The sequence below is a fragment of the Protopterus annectens genome, chromosome 16.part0, assembly GCF_019279795.1.
Source record: "Protopterus annectens isolate FY-2018-M chromosome 16.part0, PAN1.0, whole genome shotgun sequence".
In the NCBI taxonomy this organism is placed as follows: Eukaryota; Metazoa; Chordata; order Ceratodontiformes; family Protopteridae; genus Protopterus; species Protopterus annectens.
Genome location: NC_056750.1, coordinates 150005554 through 150031752, shown reverse-complemented (window position 1 = coordinate 150031752; position 26199 = coordinate 150005554). Strand labels below are relative to the sequence as shown.

General features: G+C 39.8%; 1 protein-coding gene across 1 annotated transcript in view; it reads right to left on the bottom strand.

Moving 5' to 3' along the window:
• Positions 1-26199, bottom strand: part of LOC122790535 (vomeronasal type-2 receptor 1-like) — a 286288-nt gene that overhangs the window by 173778 nt on the left and 86311 nt on the right. The window lies entirely within an intron of this gene.

Sequence of the window (26199 nt, the reverse complement as noted above, 5' to 3'; positions counted from 1 at the left end):
AGCTGGGTATTTGTTCCTAATATCATAGCTAATTACTAATTCCCTAAGTTGCTCTTGTGCCACAAAGATGGAGTTGTCTGCAATGAGCTGGTGACTCATGTCTGTCTACAGAAAATAGGCATTAAGAAACAGTTGGGAGGAGGTTCAAGTGGAAATTACCAACACTTCTTTTGTTTGATCCAACATTTTGAAGTAGATGGATGCAGCCCTAATTATAGTCCAGGCAACCTGGGATTGATTAGAGGCTAAGGGATCTGAGACACAGGTAGGGATTGATAGTTGTGCCTATCGTGGGGGTGGGGTTTGTCGTGGCATTCCCTAAAGGGAGGCATGGCCCATAGAGGAAAGAAGATGCTATTGAAATAAATAAATGAAGGTGAAAGGGGGCACAAGAGTACAGCACAGAATAAAAAATGCCTGCACCCCTCCAGCAGAAGCAGTTGCCAGTATGATCCCCTTGGGATGCTCCGAGTCAGAGAAAGATTGGGGTGGAAGGAGGAGCTGGTAGACCCAGTGATGGACAGAGGCAGTGGGAGAGATGGAAAATATGAACCAAAGAGGTGGTGGCACTTCTTATCTTGAGGCAGGTGCCAGTCTTAAATACCTAATGATCCTGAAATCAGATTAAGAGCTCATAGGAGAAGGATAGCACTCTGGGGGACCACTGTCTTTGGTTTTCAATAAAAGAAATGTGCACATACTAATTTGCCCAAAAAATGACAGTGGAATTGCTGCAGTCTAAATATTAAGGGAGGGGTACAAAGATACATCAGTTACGGTCAGAAATTCCACAACCTTCAGAATAGATATGCATCTGGATGCCAAAGCCTTTACTATACCCATTGGTTACAAACAGGTCAAGCTCTTTAAGCCAATGATATGGGGGCATGTAGCAGGACAGCTGTTTTAATGTTGGCACCTAGGAAGCATAAACAGCAACAAACACAAAATAATAAACGTTATGATTCTTGTATAGCCACCTCCATAGGTTTCCATGCATTGATTTTATAAAGAATATACTCCTTTATGTCCTTAGAATGAGATTAGAATGAAGGGACCTGAAGCTTTTGATCCAAGGCAGTATTTAGCAATCCTAAGCATGAAGGAAGGATTCCTAAAAAGTGCAGATCACTCATTATGGAAGGCAATACCATTTCTGAACATATAGATGCATAGGTTCATAGATCATTATGAGGCTAATGACCGGGGAAGTCTTCCTAAGTTTAACCACATTTTCCTTAAAGAATAATGATGGCCTGTATCCAAACAGGGCATTGGGAACCAGAAATTTATAAGCTGCCTCTGTCCATACGTAACATGGGTGCCTGGCCAGGTGTAAATTTCCTAGTCCCCATACACTGGCCTAGGTTGCGCTTAAACTGGGTAATAGACAAACTGAACTTCACATGGACTGAAAGGCTGTTCCATAGGAGGGGTAATCTCTGGAACACATATCTATCTCTCCAGCATGTTATGTTTAAGTCACAGACAAAATTCTGGTACGCTTTGATGTACGAATATGCAGGAGAATCATAAGTGTTTGGTTTGCGGATGTCTTGTAAGCCAGGCATAGATCACCACTCAGCAATCTATAGGAGATGGAGTAGAGGGAAAGGGCTTTAAGGGTAGCTTGCAGATTAAGTAGTAGCATCGCTCTTCCTGTTGTTAGCCAGGTTGGTGTCTGTTTAGGGTGCACATATAAATAGTTCTTACTCATAGCTAACTCTGTGCAAAGATGTTAATACTTTTAACCAGAAGTTAGGTACTTCATCTGGGCTTGGGGTTATCAAACTGCAGGCTTTTCTTAACTTTGTTTCAATTTCTCTGTCTGTTACTTCATCCCATTTGATATCCTGTATTTTTAGACTTCTTATTCTTTCATTTACTTCTTCTGTACATTTAGCATCTTTGTTATGTTCCACAGGATCTTCATAAATACTTCTCCAAAATGTACATATTTCTTCTTTTTTTTTTTGGTGGCCTTTCAATTCTTTTTACCTTGTTTCCCAACTCTCTATAAACCTTTTGTGGGTCATCAATAAATTGCTAATTTTGTACTTTTCCTTTATATTTATCTGTGTATCTTTTACATTTTTATGCCTGTGCTGAGAATTTTATCTTATTATTTGCAATAGTACATGATAGATCCTGGTCTATTCTAATACTGAGCATCGCTTTTATTACTTCTGTCTTTCTTAGCATTTTTGTTGATCAGTTCCCTCTTGTATATTCTTCTAACAGTGACACTTCTTGTCTTAATTGCTTTATAGTTATCTCTATTCGATACTCCCATGATGGTATTCTATTTCTCCCCTTCCTTTCCCTCACTACACTGTGTTCTTGTGGTAGAACTTTATCAGTTATTAATTTAGCTGCACAGTAATATATACTGTTTACTTCTGTTATATTGCATGGATCTCTAGGGACAGTCCTAATTACAGTGTTCATTTGTTTTATCAAACTTCTGTCTTTTTGGGTTTTATTGACCTGCTTCAGTCTATTTCTTAATATGTCTGTCTCTATTAAATCAAGCAATTCTTCTCTTGGCTCGTTTTCTTCTAAACTGAGGGCACATTTTTTTATTTTCCATTTCCTGCAGGCAATCTATAGAAAGTTTGTTTAAAAGTATAAGGTCAAGGATGTTTGTACCCATGGTAGGAGAATGAACTAACTGTTCCAGGATGTTGGTATTAACAAAGTTTAGGAATTAGTTTTGTGCATTAGAAGTGGTGTAGTATTCCCAGTCTATAGAGCGGTACTTGAGACCCCCCCCCATGAATATCATATTGGGTTGAAGGGTGAGAGAATCTAGTACATTGAGATAAATAATATGGGCTTTCTGGGACATAGAGGGGGACCAATAGGTTGCAAGGATATGGTACAACATCCTGTTTATGGTGACTTGCACATGTATGAGTTCCAGTGGGTCATACACTTTAACTAGTCTGGATGTGAGGCTGGTTTTAATATAGACTGAGACCCCTCCAACTTTTGTCTCTGCTGTGCAGTAGCTTCTCTAAAGGTGTGAAAGACATTATAACCTTGCATTACTAGGGTACGCTCTGCTACTTTAAACCATGTCTCCATTACTACACAGATGTCTTCATGTTCCAGGGAGATGAAGGCTTTCAGGATGTGGATTTTCTTGTTAAGGCTTCTAGCATTAAGCAGTACCACCTTCAGATTTTCCTTTACATTTTCAGTTAAGTTGGTACGTTTATCATTTTGGCATTGCCTAAGAAAGGCACTGGGGGGGGGGGGTATTTGCCCATATCCAAAAGCCTAGAGGGGATAAGTGCAGTCCATCCCTAGCAAATCAGTGAGGTCTGTCAACCATGTCCTCCCAAGCTGTCAAATATTGTCTCCCCATGGACTGACACCAGAGACTACTCTAATTGTCAGAATTAATCATTTTCTGTTGATAAAGTGCATCATCCTTGGAGAAGGTAGTATGCTGCTCAGTGCTAGCCTTATACCTGACTGAGACAAATCAGAGAGCTCGATCATGTCTCACTTCATATAGTCAAGGGAGGCACATCTCATGTCATTAACACCCACATGGACTATGACATAGTCATACTGGTACCTGTAGTTCAATGACCTGAGTGCTTGTGTGACTTAATGGAGCCTTGCCCCAGAAAGGCAGCTAACTGTGACTAATTACTAATCAGGCTATTAGCAAGCAGTAATAAATGCTGTCTAGTGAGGGGCATGCCTCACTATAGAATCATGAATGACCAGGAAATGTGGGTGTCCACTGGTTGGCCTTAAGGACTTAGCAATAGAGGCATTGGATACAGCATTACTTAATGTAGCTGTGGGTGGTACTTTAACAGAGTGTTAATGTGATGGCTGAGAACTCTTTCCTTGATTGCACTGTGCAGGAGGTCTTAGTGTTTTAGGAAAGTTACCTGTACGTGCCTCAGCATAAGTAATTTTAAGTGTAGGGTCTTTACTCTGTGCAGTAGGTGTAGTGCAAGTGTCACTGACAACCTCTACAGGATTAGTTTTGGTTGTATGAGAGAGTTTTGTCTCTAACATTAACATGTATTTCCACCTCTCACATACTTTAGCTGTTTTATTAAGAATAAATGAGTTGTCAGCGTACATGAGACAATTGCTACAATGCCTCATAATACCCATCTCAACCAGACGGGCCACAAAGAGAGTCAGAGAGTGCATATCCATGACTACTGATCTAGTAGGGAGGAGTGAGGGAAATTTAAATATCGAATAGGTCAATAGGACAATGAACTTAATGAGCAATGCTCAGCTATGTGCAAAATAGATGCTCTGGTAGTTAAAAAAAATCTGTCTAGACAGTAATACCACAAGAGTGTAGACCACAAATCTTCCTAATGTAAAATAACTGGTTTGTAGCCAAGTGCTTAAACCAGAACTATGACACTTTTAGAATAACAGGCAAAAGAAGTTGTTGTTGTGTCTTTTGGCTTTTCCCGGTTAGGGCTCCCAACAGCGGAACTCCAGTCCGCTAATGATTGCCAGTTGATTTTTACATGCCGAGTTGCCAGACCTGATGCACAACCTTCAACGAAGGTACGCCCATTCACGCATGTCTCCACGCAGAAGACGCTCTAGCTGAGAATTGAACCGGACAGCGTCTTACTGTGAGGCGACAATGCTACCGCAGCACCACCATCGTAGATAACAGGCACAAGAAGTATTCACCAGCAATTCTCACCTCAGAAGGGTGGAGGCTACCCTCTCCTCTCACAAGAGTGTAGACCACATACCTTCTTAATGCAAAATAACTGGTTTGGAGACCAAGTGCTAAAATCAAAACTAAGAGGCTTAGAATAACATTTACAATATTATCAGGCTACTAACAAGCAGTGATAAATGCAGCAGATAAATGCAACTGAACACTTTAAGAAAGTGTGGCAAAAGGCTAGATAAAATAGGAAGAAGCACAAATACAGTAAGGACAGCTGAATGACGTGCACTTTTTTAAATTAGTGGGAAGGCAGGAAACAGAAAATAATTCAAGTTTGAGAGACTAAAGTGGGGGCTTCCCAGCTGATTTCTCTAAGCTCAGAAGAATGAGCTAATAAGATGGGAGGAGTCTACAAAATCAGATTTATAGTAGGGGTATGCAGCTGAAAAGCCAAAAAGTTTAAAGTTAACTGCAGCAAAGTGGTGTGGGAAAAATCAAATGCAGACAGAGATGAGCAATAGTCAGGCAGAGAAGAGTAAGTCAAACAAGCACTACAGCTAAGTAAAGATGCCACTAAATTTGCCAGCATCTCTGACTGATATGAAAGAGAAGATGTCACAAACGCAGCTTGGACCTAAGAGTACAAAGCAAATAAGCAGGTAGCATGGCTGTTCTTAAGTACAAGCACATACACTATGTCATGATACTACTGGAAAGCCAGTGAGCACCTACAGCTTTGTCTAAATATCTATTCTGCCCATTAATAAAAGTAGAAATGTGCATATAGGACAAAAAAATGGGCTTCTGCAAGCAGAGGGGCACACACAAGGGGAAAAAGGAAGGGAATAATGGAGATGAGGAGAGGGAGGAAGGATTTGTTTTCTAAGACTATATATTTTTTAAGGCTGGGCATTATTTTTTGGAGAAGGAAAGATGTGAAAAAATGTAAGGGGAAAGACAAGAGATGGTAAGAAGCTGATGTCTGCAAGATGGGTGCACAAACAAACATACAACAGACACAAAGACTGAGACAGGAGATGCTGACACACTTTAGGATAGAAACAGTGAAAATTTAGACATATAGACAAAGGGAAGACACTGGTGATGGGGAGGAATGGATGGCAAATGGGGGAAGTTGGTGATACATAAGGAAGGGGATCTCCAGGATGAGAAATGGGTTGGGTATGCCCTTCAGTACTGCACTACCTGTTCAATACCCAGAGGAAGATCAGCTAGCACCCTGATCATCATTTCCACTAGCCCTGTGTGTAGTGCTGATGGTAGAGACAGATAATCAATTTCCTATGAAAGTAATTGCAATAGGATCCTTTCCAGCTTCTGGTCGATCAGCTTCCCCACCATCTCCATGTGGGTAACATACTACTCACCCCTGACAATGTTAGGGGAGAGGAACAATGGTGCTCCATACCATTGAGCAATCACCAGAGGCTGCAGGGGAGGTCTCCTACCTGCCTCTTGCTGCACCCATTGGGGAAGCAGGCCAGAAGTTAAGGGGAAGACTAGGAAAAGTGAGGAGCTAGTGACTGGAATGGCACAGCTGTGGTAGATGCTGTAGATAATGCCAACATACATGGAAAGACAAAATGAAACAATGGATAGTGGCAAAGGAAAGGAGAGAAAAGAAAACAAAATGGGCATCTTACATATATACATACATCAGATATCATATATAAAATCCAATATATAGTGCACACGCAGTAAGTATTACTCAGTGGTGTCTTACAAGCTACTGTCTACATTAATAATATTATGGCCCTCTGCTATGATGCACAGGCAAGACAGAAGGGAAACAAATAACATGCTCTGCTGTTATGTGTGCATATGTGCTGTGACACTTGTGGATACACAGTATTGCTGAGTTGACAGTGGGGTGGCCTCAGTGTGGAGTAGTGGCTATTATCTGCTATCTGTTAAATCACTGTTATAGATGGGCCTAGCTCACACTGCAACTATGCCAGGATATACAGTTATAGTGTCCTATGTCCTTGTTACAGATGTAGCAAGACCACGGGCACAGGTGTTATACGCTGTAACTGATTCATAACAAAGGTAACTTCAGTAAGACACTTTTTAAACCTAGTGCAACATATGACAAAGGTCACTGCAAAATTCTCTCATTAAATTATCTGACTATAAATAGGTTATAAGGAGTATTTTTTATGTCTATTAGTCATTAGAATAGTTGTGTATATGTCATGTCTTATTCTTTTTATACTTAATTTGCCTCTGTACTCTGATGACAAGCTGATACCCGCAATTTTGTTTAGGCTGCACTTGTGTTTCCTAAATGAAAATAAAGTTTTCTTTGAATCTTTGAATCTTCTCTAAAGAACTATGATTTCTGCAGGACAGTTCATAAATGAAGGGTGGTATGGGCTATGATTTTCTACCTAACTAATTAGTTATTTCTTTTGGACCTCATCAAGTTATAAGCTGCACTTGTGGAAGGCATTCCACAATTGTACTAAGCATGTTTCTGAATCCCAGGAAATATATATAATATTCAGCTTTATTTGGGGGATTCATTTAAGAAAAAAAATATTACATTTCGGTGACTGACATGTTAGACTTGAGAAGCTTCTACCATAAGTGGAATACATCTATTACAAGATGTAGTTCATATACCTGATATATCGCAGAGAAGAGAAAAAGATGGAAGAAGAAAAAGGAAAAAGATTATACTAGACTTGTTTTTTTTTGAAGAATAAAAATTTAATTTTCTTGTAATCAGAGAGACATTTCAAAAATTGTTATAAGCCCAGTCAAAGCCAACCTTACATTAATGATGTGCTCTTTATGAGGCACAGAACCAACAAATGATAAAGTTCTACAGAGTTGTATTGCCTTTCATATTTTTACAATGAGGTGGTGGTTTGAAGGATTCCTTTACTCTAGCAGGTACTGCTTGTGGAAAATGTGCTCTCATTTTAACAATGCCAAAAAATCATGTTTTTGTTTTTCTGGAAGCAACACCTGACCTATAACAGCTTAAAGTATTTCTTACACAGAAGAGAGAGATTGTCCCCCACAGATGTTTGCTGACCAGACTTGTGCCCATACTTTTCCATAAGCGACAATGGAAGTTTTGACAGTGGACTGTTCATGTGTGAGTAAAATCCTAAGCACATGCAACCCAAAAAAAAAAATAAATAACATAGATTTTTGCAGGGGTAAGCCCCCATGCACCACTCCCATACACCCTGCTAATTATATATACCAACTCTGAGTTCATGCAATCACCAGGGAAACGTAATATTCCCCCACCCAAGGATTATTGATCTATCATACCTGTAAACCTTTTGTGGTCCATCAATCAGTCGTCAACATTGTGGTGTGTCGATGTAACACAGTGGACCCATATATATATATATATATATATATATATATATATATATATATATATATATATATATATATATATATATATATATATATATATATATATATATATATCTATATGTATATGGGTCTACTTGATATGGCCGAAATTCCATAATGTCAACTTTCATATGGCCGAGACCATATGATCGACATTTCAAATCTCGACCATTCAAGTAAACCATAAAACACAAACTTACCTTAATACTGCTAGCAGGAAGGCTTTGCCCCCCTGCACCCCTTGTGGGGGGCTCCACCCCATCACCCCAGTAACTTTAATATACCAACTCCGAGATCGCACTACAGTGCTGAAGTGGATATCTTTTCATTCTGCACTGTAGCGTGATGCCGGTTCCCCATGGTCGACATTTCAAATGTCAATCATATGGTCTCGGCCATATGAATGTCAACATTTTGAAATGTCGACCATTAAAAGGAGACCTATATGTATATATATATATATATATATATATATATATATATATATATATATATATGTATGGGTCTACTTGAGTAGACCAAAAATCCATTTAATCAAATCTTACTTAACCCAGATGACAACACCAAAACCACTTAAGTGGGTTTGACTTGCCTTGTTGTGCTTGTTTTTTAATGTTGCCAACTTCCTCCTTTCCTAGATTAAAATTAAGGAAATGTGAACATTTGTTAAAGTAAGGTTTTGGTGCTGTTGTCTTGGTTAAGTAAGATTCAGTTAAATGGATTTTTGGTCTACTCAAGTAGACCCATATGTATGTATATAAATATATATATATATATATATATATATATATATATATATATATATATATATATATATATATATATATAGATCTACCTTACAAGCTCGACACTTCACAACATCGACATTTAGAACAATTAGACCACAAGACCCATGGAGCAGACAACCGACAACTTGTAATCCCAACAGCGAAAACACTGACATGTGGAAACGTGTGAGTGCGACTCGTTAAGTATGCGATAGTGAGGGATTTAGGGTTAGGGTGCAGGTAAGGTGAGTGTGCAATAGTGAGGGACTTAGGATTAGGGTGTGGGTAAGGTAAGTGTGCGATAGTGAGGGACTTGAGGGTTAGGGGTGGATTAAGAGAGTTAGTGTTAGGGTGCAGGAAAGGTAAGTGTGCAATTGTGATGGACCTTAGGGTTAGGGTTTGGGTTAATGTTAATGCATAGATAGTTGTGTGTAAGGTGTAGTGTAGGTTTTTAGGTTGTTGGTGAGCTTGTGTTGTGTGTGTTGTGTGGAACAGTGAACTTTTTGTTTTGTTAACTGTCAGGATTGTGGTTTGTCGGGCATGTGAAATTTCGTGTTTTTGCAGTTTCGTTCTTGTGGTCTCGTCATTCTAAATGTCGATCTTGTGAAGTGTCGAGCTTGTAAGGTAGATCCATATATATATATATATATATATATATATATATATATACACACACACACACACACACACACACACACACACACACACACACACAGACACACACAAGAAATGTAATGATGACTCAACTTTGAAGAATGCTTCTTCCTTCAGCTAAGAATATCTGGATGGCGACTCCAGTGGTACCTGTATTGGTGCCGGCAGTGAAGAACAGAATGGGGTACACAGGTAGCATCAAACACACTCCCTATCAAGACAGAGCTAGTCAACTACTTTATATCAGAGACCCTCATAAGACTCCTTCATCAGGTGATCCTGGTGGGTCCTATGCAACAAAACCAAGAAGACTTTACTTTCCTTGCTGGGGATCCATAACAATGTCAGTGCCTTAGGAATTCATGGCTATTCACCAAATCATGTTTCAGAGAAAAATGGTACCCCACTCATGGTCACACCTATTTTTTTTTTTTTTGTGCAAATGACATGCAACATAGGGCAGCTTTTTTGTGTGACCAGTAGTAGTGCCACCATTGCATAGTGCTCATGGTGTTGATGTGTCACTGGTGGTGTGAGTGTGCGACTACTGCCATGGGAAGTGGTGTAGTAGGTGCACATTGGCTAACTATCAGAATGTATTACTTTTTAGTACCTCCATAGGATATAAAACTAAACCACTTTTCCTGGTGTCTCTGCAGAGGTCACTGACCTGCCCCATGCATGTTCAATGTATTTCACAGGTCATCTGGCAAGTGTATGTACATTAGAGTATATTATGGTGGTTTGGCTCATAGCTACAATGAATAAAAGCAGCCATTCAGAAACATTTATTAGATGATGCCCCATTAGCATAGCAGGCATGCAAGAAGCTAGAAAATGTCATGATATAATACCCCATGGTTACTGTCATGAAGGGAGATACCGCCAGCACAGCTAGCTGGAATTTTGTAAACAATTTTATGTCATTTGTGAAAATCAACATGATTTATATGGAATGCTTGTGCTAAAACTGTATTAGAACTGTATGTCATGTGTATATCAAACTGCTGGTACAGAAGTGTGGGTTGAAAAGTGTATTTGCAAAAGGCTAGTGTTTAAAATGGATCCACAGTGTGGCCTACTGGAAAATAGCAGAAATGTAGATGCAGTATTGTAACTGTTTAAATGTATATATTTTAGCAGTGGAAACTAGAATACAGGAAGTTAACTTCAGAAAAATAACTGAAATTAAATTACTTTATATTGCTAGGCCAGGGACATAATGTCTGTACTAGGAAGCTTTCTGTATTGTCTTGTGGGTGAAATAATTACTACTCTTGAAATGAGAAGGAATGTAATTGTTTTATGACTTCCAGCATCTACCAAAGATCAGAGGTCTATGTATTTTCACTGGTAGATGCTAAAAACTCCCTGCTCTCAGCAGTGCGGGTTTCACCTGAGATAGAGTCAGAGGACAAGAAATTATGGCAATCTGCAAGTTATCCCAGCAATAATACTTGAGATATTAATTTGAGGAGTCTCTTGGTGAGACAGAGCATTCTGCATTCTGTCTTGGACCTGACAAGAACCATTCACCATACATCTGCCTTGCTATATTATTAAGTTTCTGGGGTACAGTAACTGTCTTAGATACAGTCAGAAATATAGTAAAGTTTGGTTTAGATACTTTTCTTTATTTATTTGAGACTGTCCTCCAATGTTGTTTTAAATATTTCCTGTGGTTTTGAACTCTGATGTGACTATGAATAGGTACTGAGCATTTTCTTGTTCTTTTATTATTTATTATTGAATATATGTAAACCTTTCATAATGGCTGATTTGTGTAGATATATTTAAGTTTTGAGAGCACTTGCATATTTATTAGGTGACACTGTGTGGGCCACTATTAATAGCCTTGATTTTGGTCAAACTACCATTTGTATTAATATTAATATTAATATTACAAAGTAAGATTGGACACCCTTTGTTAAGGGCCTTAAAGTAGCTGACAACGAGTTGTCTGGTGGCATTGATAACTACCTTATAGTCTGGGCAAAAGGGGGCATAGCTAGTAAACCTGTGACAGCCTTTCCCAGGGGTGTATGTGTGTGTGTGTGTGTGTGTGTGTGTGTGTGTGTGTGTGTGTGTGTGTGTGTGTGCATGTGAGCGCGCACGTGTGTGTGTGTGTGTGTGTGTGTGTGTGTGTGTGAATCAAACCTCAAAGAGTGTTTGTGTGTGTGTGTGTGTGTGTGTGTGTGTGTGTGTGTGTGTGTGTGTGTGTGTGTGTGTGTGTGTGTGTTTGCCAGCTACTTGGGCAGGGACACATAGTACTGGTTGGACACAGAGGGTGCTGGAGGTCTTGGCTTGGCCACTCAGCTGAGATCTCAACTCTATAACTGTGCCAGTGGGGAGTCTTACTGGGGATCTGGAGAAAGAGGGAGAAACCAGCCCTAGACCGAATGTGGTCTCTGTGTGCTCTTAAGGGAAATTGCACTTGATGCTGAGAGCTGTATCTGAAAATTCTGTGTTTGTACCTGTTATCCTCTCAGTGTATGTCCCTCACTGTTGCCAGTGGTGCAGAATGAGGCTCCTTGATTACTGGTCCAGTTGTGGGTTGCCACAGTCACCACGTGCCTCACTGTACTACAGAAGGCTCTATGTCAGCAATTCCATAATTGCATTTAAAGTGACTGGTGTAGTTTGTCTGCTGAAGTTCAATTTTGTAAAGGTAAGTTGCATCCAAAAATGTCTTGACATTAGCTATTACCATTTAATTTCATGTTTGCTTAGTAAAAGAACACAGAAGTATAGTGTTCTCTACTGCTATTTTGTTGAGGTTTAGCGGTACATTCATGCAGAAAGTTGTGAGAAGTTTGTGTACCTTACTTTGAAAAAGTGACATGTTAGGGTAAGTATATGTTTATAGGTTCATAGGTTAATAGACTGATACTACGCTACTGGCCCGGAGGCCCTTACAAGCTTAGCCAAGAATTATGCCCATGTTCCCACAAAGTCAGCACCTATTTCCCCTGTCTAGCAGGGACACAGGTGGGATCCCATGGGTGTATTTTCTGTTTCCCATGCAGTCATCCAGGTTCCTCTTAAAGAGAACTAGTGAGGCACTCTGCTTGACATGGAGAGGGAGTCTGTTCTACAGATGGGGGAATATTTGGGACACAAATCTGTCCCACCAAGTTCTATTAATGTCACAGACCAGGTCGATGCCTTGTGTGTGGGTTGCATGAGTGGAGTTTGACTTATGGATATGCACCAACTCCATCAAGGCTTGTGTCTGAAATGACCTTGTATGCCAGAGACAGGTCACCTCTGAGCAGTCTATATGACACTGAGTAGAGAAACAGGGCTTTTAGCCTAGCTGTATAGGACAGGTGTTTGAGACCCTGGATTTTCCTGGTCAGGAATCTCTGAAGTCTCTCCAGCTGCTGCATGTGCTTGGCAAGGTACATGCTAAAGGGGGCATTGTACTCGATAATGGGTATAATAAGGGAGGAGTACAGGGATGTTATGACCTCCTTGTTCCCGGATTAAATACCCTTACTTATGAGGTGGGCCATGTAGAATGCCTTCCATACAATGGAGGCAACATTTGTGTGAAGCTTTAGTTTACATCAATGTATGTAATTTCCTGCTTTAGCGAACATATTCCTTCCAGCCATAATTGTAGTAGAAGCACAGAGTTTTGACATGCTTACTGTTAATGTTGTCTTAGTGCATGTACAGCTTTCTAATCCCTCTTGCACAAAATGGACTATGTATACCAGTGGTGGATTATAATAGGGGTGATTCGGGTTGCCTGTAGGGACCCATAGATTCACGAGGGAGAGGGCATGGCCAGCCATCTCGTAAGCATCTGCTAGGAAATAAAGTTTTATTATGTACACCACTACTAACTCATTTTAATTAGCCTATGCAGCAAACATAATAACAATGACTAACATAATGCTAAATGATATTATGAGTACTTACCTTGCTGTACTCATGCACCTTTGTGCATGCACAGTATGGGGCAGGGGCACTTTATTAATTTATGAATTTTTGTATGTAAAGAAATGTTTTTGTTCAGTATAAAAAAAAAACAAGACAAACTAACTGAAGTAACCAGTGGACCCGAAGAGGCTTACGCTTCTAAAATTAATCCAAACGCTGAAGTTTGTAAAAAGCTCTCGTGAGGCTGAAATCGCAAAAATTCAGTTTATTATTACAGAGACTTGAAGCGCTAAAATAAAAATACACTTTTTGTCGCTATATAATGAGCAACTTCCTCAGAAGACAGCTAGAACTGCAGTCTGTTCCTTATATTAAAACCATGTGTTAATTGAGTAATTATTTAATAGGGCAGTCATTCCTTAAGGAGCTTTGTTTATATAGATCTCCTTAATGCATACATAGTCTCGTATATTTATACTTCAATTTAGTAAATTAATCTGTGTAAATACATTAAATGTATTAGCAGTTAAAAAGAAGTATACATATATAAACAAGTTTTGTTATTCTCAGTTAGTTAAAATAATAATAAAACACATATAAGTATATTAAGAGATATAACAATCATGCGAGTGTAAAAATATATGAATATATTTTAACTACCAAAACTATGTATTATTGTTGTGAACTTATAATTGGAGGCTAAAAATAAAACAAGATAAAATAAATGCTGTGATAACCATATCTAAGCAGCCATGGTTTTATGTTCCTTGCTAATGAAAGTTTCATTGAGATATCAAAGAATAGAAAGCCTGCGGATAAGGGACAGTGCCAGCTTTCTACAATGTAATGCTGCTTCTGTACAAAACTGCTATGCTATAATGATATTTTTACCATTAGCAGTTTTCTTCCCAAATAATTGTGATTCTTGCTTAAGTAACTTTACATAGGGAACATTCCACACCTGCACTGAATTCAGACCTTCCCATAATTCTCCTTCAACTCAGATATAAAGTTGCTGTTCTGTCCCTCTTAAAAGCTTCTTTTGATTTTACTTTCTCCCAGAAAGACAACACATTTCTCCGGTTCTGTGCATGTGCTTGCCATTCTGACTTTTCAGAGTTACAAATAGATGCGTGAAACCAGGACAAGGTCATGTTTTTTTTTTTACCTTCTCTCATATGTACAATTTACTGTTGTAGGTAATAGATGAGAAAACTACATGAAAAACTGTTCACATTCTGTAGCTGTAGACATGAAAATCAAATTGGAATAAATGTTTTCAGATGAAGTCCCCAGCCCTCACCCCAAGTTTCCGAACTGTTTCCTCTTGTCTGCAGATATAGATGGTATTTTACTGGGTTAAAATGAACCCAATCTTCAGGGATATATATTTTTTATGCTGCATGAGAGGCATTGTATATATAAAAGCAGGGTCAGCCATACCTCTCAGTTATCCTCAATTTTGCAGAATGTCCTTGATTTTGTCTCATATTTTTGCCCGTTCCCTATAACTTTTGATCTCTGGTAAGTTATATAAGATTACAGCCAATCAATAATGCCAGACATTTAGAGTTTCATACATGTTATTATTCAGAAAATATACATTGAAGCTAAACCTGTTTTCTACTAGCTTTTTAAGTGAACTAGGACAATATTTAAAAATTGTCCCTGACTTTGGGCCTTTGTCCACCATTATTTTTGAAAATGTCCAGATATCCTGAGCACATAGTTTGAAAGACTTTGAGCTTACCATCAAGCTTTCTTACCAGGGACAAAGATAAAGAGTATAAGAAGGAACACTAAAAGAGCTTGCATTGTATGTGTTTGATAACTATTATTTATTCATTTGATCATGATCAGACATCTGAGGCACACAAAGTCAATAAAGTGGCTGACATCGCTGGAATATTTGTATAGGATGTGTAGTAGGTAGCACTGTACATGTCTGACAGCACAGAGTTTTAAATATATATTTTATATTTATTAATACATATATTATTAATACATATCAGCATGCACATTCTGAACAATACAAGTACTAAACTAATGTCTGTCATTACTGACTAAATTTAATCCTCATTGATTTACTAGTGAATCAACATTTTTAGGAGAGAAGAACAGAAATCGACAAAATCAGGGATGCTCTGCAAAATCAGGGACAGATGACTGACAACTGTCATTTAATCATATTTGTCCTCCAAAGCTAGTATGATGGTCAAATGACAGAAGTCAGTCATTTTCTGAGCAATATTTATTTATTTCAGTTTGATGAGCAGGGAAGTCCACTGGGCTGAGAAGAGCCCGTTTTCAGTGGAAGACCGGGGAGAAAAGCTCCTAAAACATAAAACATACACAATGAAGTATATACAATATAATCAGGGGGCAAGAATACAGCAAGATACATATAGACAATAGGACATTGCATATTAAGCATATAAATAGTAGTATATTCACAGTGTGAGTAAAAGACATATGTGAGAATTTTATAAAAGCTTTATAAAAAGAACATTGTACATTAAGCATGCAAGTACACAAAGCAGTAGTTTTTTTTTGTCTTTTTAGAAATTAGTTTCATATTTTGGAATTGTTCAAAATTAGTTTTGTATTGTGAGATAGGTCATCCTTGGTGTATTGGGAGAATTGTCCAGAGCTGCCTTGGTGGGAATATTGAGAAAGATATTAAGTGTTATAAAGGATGGAAAATGACAATGAGGTAGGGTTTAGAGGGGAAAGATTAAGGTGGAATGTGACATGGGCATACCCATTTGGAAGATAGATGGGAGACCAGTTGAGATTTGAAATTGTTATGGTTAGTTATATTATGAAGGGGTGGGTTCCACTGTTTAGCTATGGTGCAGAATAGTAGCAGTTGGCCAAGAGTACATGAGGGTTTGTAGATTTGTAGGATATTTTGGTTTTCAGATCTGAGTGAGCAGTTAGGTAGGCAGCCACGGTGGTGCAGCGGTTAGCATTTTTGCCTCACAGCAAGAGGTTCTCCGGTTTGATCCTTGGCTGCGGTGCCTTCTTTGTGGAGTCTGCATGTCCTCCGTGTCATCTCGTGGGTTTCCTTCAGGTGCTCCGGTTTCATCCCAAAGACATGCTTTAGATGGATTGGACACTCTAAATTGACCCAAGGCATGAGTGTGGGTGTGTGTGTGCCTTCTGTCGAAGGTTTGGTGCCAGGCTGGCAACTCGACACCGTAAAACTCCACTGCCATTCATGAGCGGACAGATGATCAACTGTGGTGACCCCTAACCGGGAAAAGCCAAAAGAAGAAGAAGAAGTGAGCAGTTAAGTATGTAGGGGGTTAAGGCTGAAGTGAGAGAGGGGCAGTTTGGAGGTTTGAAGATGAGCTTGTGGGCAATGGTGAGCTAGAGGAATTTCAGGTAGTTGGGAAGTTCGAGCAATTGCAGGGTACGGAGGGAGTGGCAATGGTGGGATGAGTTTTTTTAATTGGTTGTGAATTTGTAAATTTTGTGGTAACAGGACTCGAGATTGGATTGTAGACCAAGCTGGAGGTTGGTAAACAGAGGAGCTCCATACAGAAGAGAGGGGAGAAGGTAGGAGTAGGTTAGGATTTGTCTGGTGGAAGGACTGAGGTAGCGGTTGTGTCAGTAAGGGAGACCTAGTTTTTGATGGGTTTTTCTGATAGATGAGCGGATGTGGGTGTCACATGTTACATTTTCATCAATAGTGATGCCAAGCAGTTTTGTATTGGGGAAAGTTTCAAGGGGGTTATTAATTCTGGTTGAGTATGGAAAATTAATTTATGTTGATATTGGTGTTTCTAAAAGGAGTGAAGATCGTCAGTTTAGTTTTGTTAGTGTTTAGGGCCAGGGGACTGTTTTGCATCCAGGTTTCTGTTTTAAAGAAGGCTGATTGAGTTTTTAATAGGAGTTCAGAGCGGGAGTAAGTTGAGCGGATGATAGTGGAGTCATCTGTGTACTGGATGAGTGAGGATATGGGGATGGAGTGGTGGAAGTTGTTGATAAAAATGTTGAAGAGTAGAGGACCTAGTACAGAACCTTGGGGCATGCCAGTGGGTGTTGGTAGGAAGGGAGAGGTTGAAGATTTCCATTGGAAGGCTTGTTGGCAATCATAGAGGTAGCTGGATAATCAAGCTTTGGTGGTGGGAGAGAGATGGAGGGAGGAGAGTTGGGATAATAGTAAGGGGTGGGAGATGGTGTCGAAAGCTTTTAAAAGATCTAGAAACAGTGTATATATGAATTTACCAGAGTCACATGCTTAGTTAATGGTTTCAAGAAAGGAAAGGAAGGCAGTCATGGTACAGAGGCCAGGTTGGAAACTATGTTGAGTAGGGGCAAGGTGACTGCCATGGGTTAGGTATGGCATCAGTTGTGAATGGATAGCTTTTTCTGGTATTTTAGAAAGTGAAGAAAGGATAGTAATAGGTCTGAAATTGGTGGTGTCTGTATTTTTGCCTCCTTTGTAAAGTGGATAACGTAAGTGTGGCACCAGATAGATTGGGCATAGGATTCTTGAATGGATCTATTTATAAGAATAGAGATGGGAAAGGCTATGCTGTCTGCAGATAGTTTGAGGAAGGATGATGGAAGAATGTCAGGTATGTTGCGACACGGTTTCAGCTGGTGAAGAAGTCTTTTTATTGTGCTAATGGGCATGGGTTTTAGGCTGAATGGGGAGGATGGAGGTGAGAGGGTGAGTGGGAGTGGGATTAGAGTGGGTGTGTGGAAAGAGGAGGATAGTTTTGCAATGCAGTCTATAAAAAATGAGTTGAATTGGGTGGCTGTTTGTGGAGGATGGTGCAGATGGAGTCCCAACATTTTTTAGGATTACATGAGTTCAAAAATTGAAGTTTGGAGTAGTATGCATTGCGGTATTTTGATATTAGCTTTTATACAGAGTTACAGAGTTGCTTAAATTCTAGGAGGGAGTTAGGTGTTTTGTTTTTCTGATATTGTTTCCATGTTTTCTCTCTTTGTTGCATAATTAATTTTGTTTCTTTTGAGAGCCAGGGGCAGGGATTGGTTTTGATGTGTTTGGTCCTAAGGGGAACTTGCTGGTTTAGAAGGTGTAGGAATGACTGGTTGAAATAAGATACAACATTATTGAGGGGTAGGGTTTTTAGAGGGGGTCCAGTCAGTATGCTGTAGACATTCTGAGAAAATAAGAGGGTTGAAGGAGGATATGTTGCGGGTTTGAATGTAGTGGTGCGTTTTTTGTAGATGAGAGGGTAGACAATTGGCAAAGGCTGGTAGGTAGTCACCTAGAGGGTCTGGAAGTATTCTGGCATTTCAGATAAGGTTAGGATGGGATGTTAGGATCTAATCAGTGATGGTCCCAGAGGTACCATCTTTATTTGGCCTAGTTGGGGAGTTTATTATTTGGGAGAAATTAAACAGATTGATAGTGTGGGAAGGGGCTTGGGAGTTAAGTGAGGCCCAGTTTACGTTCATGTCACCAAGGATATAGTTCTCATTTCTGATGGTAGAAGAAAACCAGGAGAGGATATTTTCAAGTGTTTGGATGTTACTGCCTGGGGAAATATAGAGCGCCTATGCATATGGACTTATGGTTGTTCATTTTTAGTAGACCAATTGTAATTTCTGCATTGGCAAAGTTTGGGATATGACTGCTGTAAGGAGTAATGGTATGGGAAGAGGAGTATATAATAGCTACCCCTCACCTTTTTATGTTGTCTGTCATTGCGAATCATTTGGTTACCAGGTGGAAGAATTTTGTTATCTTTTATAATAGGTTTGAGCCAGGTTTCTGAGATAGCAGTTATGTCAGGATGCTTGTGGGACACCCAGGCATGGAGGTTAGAAACTGTATTACAAAGGCTCTGGTCATTAAATGTTGTGAGGTAAATGGATTTGGGTATTTGCCTTTGGGAGGGGGAGTAGGTAGGTTGAGTGATGGTGATGGGTCCAGGGTTGAGGTGTATGTCACCAGAGAGTGAGAGGCAGATATGCTGGAGGAAAAGTGTGAGGTAGCTTAGAGTGGATGGAGATATTGGATTCTGAAAAAGAAGGTTTTTTTTTTTGCCAAGAGGTTTAGGGCTTGAGTGGTGAGAGGGTGGAGTAGGTAATAGTTTGGGTTTGAACTGTAGGGTTGTGTTGGAAGATAAGAGTTCATGAGAAATGGAAGAGAAAACTGGTGTGGAAGTGTGGTGGTATGAGACAGTGGAATGTGAAGGAGAAATAAGGTAGGGGTTAGGGAGTTGTGTAAGATAACTAAGAGTGGTGAGAGGGAGTAGAAGGGCTGATGAGAATATAGGGAGTGCTGAGATATGGCACATTGTTTTGGATTGGGTGAAGTATATTTGAGGATGGAAGTGGGTGTTGTTTAGAAACAGATTAGAGTTGATTGGATAGGGTAGAAGGTGGGAGAGGCTGAGGATGAATAAATGTACAGGCAGTGGGGGAGAGTGGGAATTGGGGGAAGGTTAGGAGAGTAGGGTGAGCCCATAGGGTGAACGGAGTGGGTAGAAACCACAGAGAGGTGAGGGAGAAACTATCAGTGATTGCCTTGTAAATAATATCTAGGGTAACAGTAAAAGTAGATGGTTGACAGATTGAATTACTGCAGGCAGGTATGTTACAGTTTGAATTCAGTTCAGTCTGTGAGCAGAATGTTAAAAGGAACTGCTCAATGGCTCAAACTACCGGCAGTTAGTGCAGGGGGGAGAGGGATAGTCTGATTCCCTTTTTGGATCTAACAGAGGTAGTGGAGAAGAAGGGGCTGCATTTTTTATTGTGAGAGGGAATTGTTGTCTTTTGCTGCCACCTAGTGGTGGAAAGCAGGCAGGCAAAACATACAGAATAGCAATGGGGAAAGAGGGTGTCCCTGCGAGTGTGCACACTAAATGGGGAGAGCTAGATCAGAGGCATTCTAAGCTGTAGGCTATAACAGTTACAGGAAAACAATTTAAAACAATCGGAGCTTACATGCACTAGTGCTATGAGGAGTAGCAGTTGATTCTGTTCTTTTGTTTTCTTTTGTTTTCTTTTGGCTTTGTTTCTTTCTGGGGAAGCAAGTAGTTTTCTCAGTCAGGGAGGCACAATGGTGACTCAGCTGATCAGTTTAGAAGACTTCCTAATAGTGAAGGGCTTATAGAATGGGCTGTATGAGCTGGAATAGAAGCAAAAAAAAAATGTCAAACATTAACAGACATTGGGGAAAGGTTCACTGAGGCAATGGGATGAGACCAGTAAGAGTTGAAGAGAAGAGACAGGGAGATATGCTTGTGTGTGGGAAAAATGAGGTGTGAGAGGCAAGTCAAGGTGGGGGGAAGAGATATGGTGGAGGATGAGAGGGAGTGTGCATGTAAGGCAAGCAGGGCAGCCTATTAGGAATATAATTAGCAGCTGTGCAGCTATGTAGTGAGATATCAGTAGTGAGGACTAGGACAGTACACACTGTGTGGGGGAAATGTGTGGGGGAAACCTTTACAGAATTATAAAATGGTGGCAGTAGTTAGATAGATATCCACAGTTCAAACACTTGAGAAGCAATGTGGGCGGCCACAGTGGTGCAGCGGTTAGTGTTGCCACCTCACAGCAAGTGGTTCTCCGGTTCGATTCTCGGCTGGGGTGCCTTCTGTGCGGAGTCTGCATGTCCTCCCTGTGGTCGCGTGGGTTTCCACCGGGTGCTCCGGTTTCCTCCCATATCCCAAAGACATGCAGTAGGTGGATTGGATACTCTAAATTGGCCCTAGGTGTGAGTGTGTGCATGTGTGTGCCTTCTGTGGAAGGTTGGGCACTGGGCTGGCAACTCGACACCGTACAACTCCACTGCCAATCATGAGCAGATAGATGATCCTTTGTGGTGACCCCTAACTGGGAAAAAGCCGAAAGAAGAAGAAGAAGAAGTAACACTTGAGAAGCAACTGAAAAATAAACACTCTTGCACAGGGCAAACATATAAGAACAGTGCTAATATCTAGTATTAAACACAGAGCTTTAACACTGTATGAGCTGATGTGCTCAGATAATGCAGGTATTACACTATTTAGAAGAGCTAATCAGGACCTCATAGTTTCTTAAAACAGTGAAAAGGTGCAATCATGGGTTCATTAGCTCAGCCACCAGATTCTCTTTTTTTGTGTTATAAGCACTGGTGGGACAGAAGTGGGGTTAAAATATGGCTGTATCAGACAGTATGGTATGCTGACAGTAGATAATATTTGTAGGTTGCAGGCTTAATGGCGTGTGAGCATTTGGCACCAAAAACTGCCAGGTTATGGTAAGCAGCAGCAATTGCGTGCCTTATTAACGGCAGAAAAGCCAGGGAATAATTACGCTTTCATGGCGCAATGTTATAAACAGTAGACACACCAGTTTGAAATGATTACTTAAAAATTAAACAAAATTAAAAACCATAAAGCTAAGGGGACACTTTTGCAATGCATAGGCACACTGTTACAAACAGCAAACACATGAGTTGGAAAGGATTACATTAAAAACAGCTAAGGAGGGACGCTGACACTAAAACTTAAGGGGATAAGTTAGAGAAGCAGAGGCAGCAAGTTCAGTGTTTTTGAGCTCTTAATTGGTGTACAGCTTTGTTTCAATACATTAAGCAACTAAGAGGAAAACTTTGAGCAGTAGAAGCAGGTGGTTCGGTGTTCGTAATACCGTTTTATCGGCACACGGCTTTGTACTGTTTAATTGAAGCAGCATGGGTTTTAAACAAGAAGGCAAATTAGTTGTAGCTGAGGGGAGCTCAAGGACCAGTGTGCAGCAGCTAGACGGACCTATGCATACTGAATAGTATTATCAAGCACATGTAATAACATTGCCCTACTGGCGAGTATCAGTTCAGTGCATGGCATATACTATATCAGCAGGCAACAAAGCAATAGTTCAGAGCAACAGCATACAGTGAGCTTAAGTACAATGCATGATATGTACTGAACCAAGGCAATACTTTAGAAAACAGCATATATTACAATCTAGTACAAAGCAGCTGTAACTACACATACATATTAATTACCAAAAAATGTCTTAAACACAGGGCGAGGGGCAAGGGGCAGGGACTGTCAGGGGGGACAGGCTGGAGGTGGATGGTGGGTGAGTGGGAGGTCTATGTAGAAACACAAGGGGGTGGGGAGGAATAAGATGGAGTGGTGATAGGGGGAGAGGTGAAAGTATAAGGTATAAGAAGTATAATTCTAATGTCCGGGATTATTGACTGAATTCACTTCTCAGAAATTTGTGACAGAATCAAATATTTTACTAGAAAAAGCAAAAATATGAGTCAAAATGGGGGGGGGGGTGCAGAGGTTTCAGTCAATGTATTGTCTTGCTTCATAAAAATCACATTAGTCCTTAAAAGACAGCATAATGATCAAATGACAGCAGTCAGTCATATTCATACTCTGCAACCATTATACCCTTTCTGTGTGTATTATGGCTACATCTATACATACCTGTCACACATACTGCCTACATGTGGTCACCCAATGAAAGGTGTGACATGCATGGGTTACCAATTGAAAGAGCGAACACGCACATGAGCAAACATTTTTTCCTGCTGTAAAACAGTGAATGCACTTGTGAGCAAACATTAGTTCCGATAGGGTTTCTGCATGTAGTCTTTTACATGGGATTGCATTGCAGCAGAGTAAGGGAGCTTGCACTTACCTCACTATTGTACAATCTCAGATGTGATATATATAATTAGGAGGATGTGTGAGGAATGCATCCCCACACACATAGGGGATGTGGGGGGAGGGGGTTGCTCCTCAACAAGAAAAGTTTCTTTTTTGAGTTTTAATCACTTTAGATTCACTGTAAAGTAATCACCCTTTTAACTTTCACGATTTAATGAGACACTCCATGAATGTTGCTCACCAGTATATATTGTTAGAGACCCTTACATGTACTCATCAGTTGGAGTCCACATTTCACTGAATTGCTTTGTTTTATATTCTAGTTTAACAATTCTTTTTGGGGTTTTGGTTGGGGGGGAGTTGTGTTGCATTACAGGTAGGACACAGCATCTGTCCTTAATTATCCATAATGTGTGCAATACTCCCCAAAGTGATAAATCAAGGCCACATACCTTATTCCACAAAGGCGGCCTACTTATTTATATAACTATAGGCATATGTGGGCGGTAGGGATGAGACTGTACTCACATGCTTTTTATTTTACATTCAGCAGCAGGATGCCAGCACAAGGCAAACAACAGAAATTAAGTTCTCCCATGCAGAGAATTATGTCCTACTGTACATTCTCCCATGCAGGGAATGGGATCCTGCTGCAGGCTCTCCTATGCAGGGAATGCGATCCTGCAGCAGGTTCTGCTGCAGGTTCTCCCATGCAGGGAATGTGATACTGTTGCAGCTTCTCCCACACACAGAATGAGTTCCTGCTCCACATTCTCCCATACCGAGCATGAGATCCTGCTATACTTTCTTCTATGTAGGGGACAAGATTCTGCTGCAGTCCTATGCAGAGAATGTGATCCTGCTACAGTTGAGATATAAAGAGATGATATAATGCTGCATCCATTGTTGTGAATCTCAGATTTGGTTTATATTAAATTGTGGGAGTGTAATACAAGATAAGACAGTATTCTTGGTCTCCTCTTCTGATGAATTGTGCATATGTGTCTACATGAAAAGTGCACGCAGCATGCAATCAGCAGCATACATAAGGAATTGATGCTTTACATAATCACTGGAATGAGATATCTGTACCTTGATACAATAGTCTGTGTTTTTGAGTCAGAATGACTAGAATCACTTAGCACACAACTTCTCCTTCCTCTAAAGTTATTTCTGCTTTCCTGTTATGTGATGAATAGCACTTGAAAATATAGTCTAGAGCATGGCCTCACCCTCTCAGATTTTACAGGTCTACTTTGAATTTTGTTTTGCTGTTAATGTAAAACTGTTTGTTAAAGCATTTTACCATCTGGTATTATTTTGCACATTAGTGGTTCACAATTATTTTGTCTATAAAAGCATATTGTTTTAAAAAAAATGCATTTTTTTACTTAAAGACTGAGATTATACCAATGGTATGTATAACTGTGACTAATGCTTTGTGAAAAGCAAATGGTTTTATCAGCATCTACAACAGAACAAACTAAGAACCACGTGGAAGAAGCAGGTTCATTCAAGAAGGCATTTTTGTATAAAACCTGGAAAGGATTGTGACTTTTTTATTTCTCCTGTGTGTACTACTTGCAATACACAGAACGTGACAAATGTATTTCTCAGATTACCCAAATTTATTTAGACAAGGCACGGTAGATTAACTTTAAAACTGAAATGTTAAACACACAAGAATAGAACAGCAGTGGCTTTGAATATGAAAAAAAATAGAACTGTGGGCTGCTGTCTTACTCAGGGACCAGAACTATGAGTTGTTATTAACCTTTGTAAACTGTGGTTGTTCAGCATGTTAAAAGCACAAAGAAAGAAAAAAAAAGAAATGTCTTCTAATCCTCTAACAGAGACCTAAATTTTGAACTGCTGCTTTGCTCTCAGCTTCCTCCCTCTCGCCTCTTCACCTCTAAATGTTCTGCTGGCATGTCTGCTCTGAAATATACATCACTTATTTTCATTTGAAGTTATACCTCTCAACCTCTTAACATAAGAAATCAGGACAAAGCCTAAAATAATGAAGGTACAAAGGCCCAAATATAGGAACAGGCTTTAAGTATTGCTCTTGTAAATTTAGAAAGCTGCCAGAATAACAGGATTTGTGTTTGCATACATTTTCTAAAGGATATGATGTCTGAAACTCAAATATATGTGATTATTTGGTTATTATTTTGTGACTTCATATTTCCATGATTTGCTAGAAAGTCACACATTTTATGAGAAGCATACCAACTATTTGAGGCAAAAATCTGGACATTCTGCAAATATCTATACAGTTGAGAGGTATGTTTGGAGTTAGCCTTCCAGTCCAAAGTCATGGCTTTCATACTACATGTGAGAAAAACTTGATCTGTTTTTTTTTTTTCTGCACTGTTACAATGGTAATAAGACAATATGACATCCTATGACCTTTCCTTAAGAGACTATTACCACCCAAAATCACACACACACACACACACACACACACACACACACACACACACACACACACACACACACACACACACACACACACACACACACACACACACACACACACACACACACACACACACACACACATACACAGACACACACACACACACACACACACACACACACACACACACACACACACACACACACACACACACACACACACACACACACACGCACACACACACACACACAGACACACACACACACTCTGTTGTTTCTCTAACAATTGGACTAACTCTGCACCATCAGGTCATATTATTAAAGATGTGCTCCCAACCCCAGCTTGGTATCCTTTGCAGAGTGCTAAACTTATAGTTTAGTTTTTTCTGTTTTATTTTTTTCTTGTATTCCCATATATAGTCTAAAAATTGAATTGAATCTCGTATGCATGCAGTTATACAAGATTGCAGTATGATATGTTCATACTAGTGACGGATTACATCAGCAAACAGGTAAGAGAGAACAGATCAACAAAGCTGTTGTAAGTAGACAATATGGCATTACATGCTGACTCTGTTATGTTCAAAACTTTCTTTATAGCGTTGCAATCCTTATCGCACGGGATGAAACTGAATGCAGATAAGACAGTTGTCATGACAGCAAATGGGTGAGATCAGAAAAAGCAAGAAACTGAAACAGAAAGGAATAGAAAGTATCTGAAAGTTGTAGCTGAGGAAAATTGGAATCTGAAAGAGGAGGTGAAAGCTAGAAATCGAAGTTATGCAGCCATTTGGCA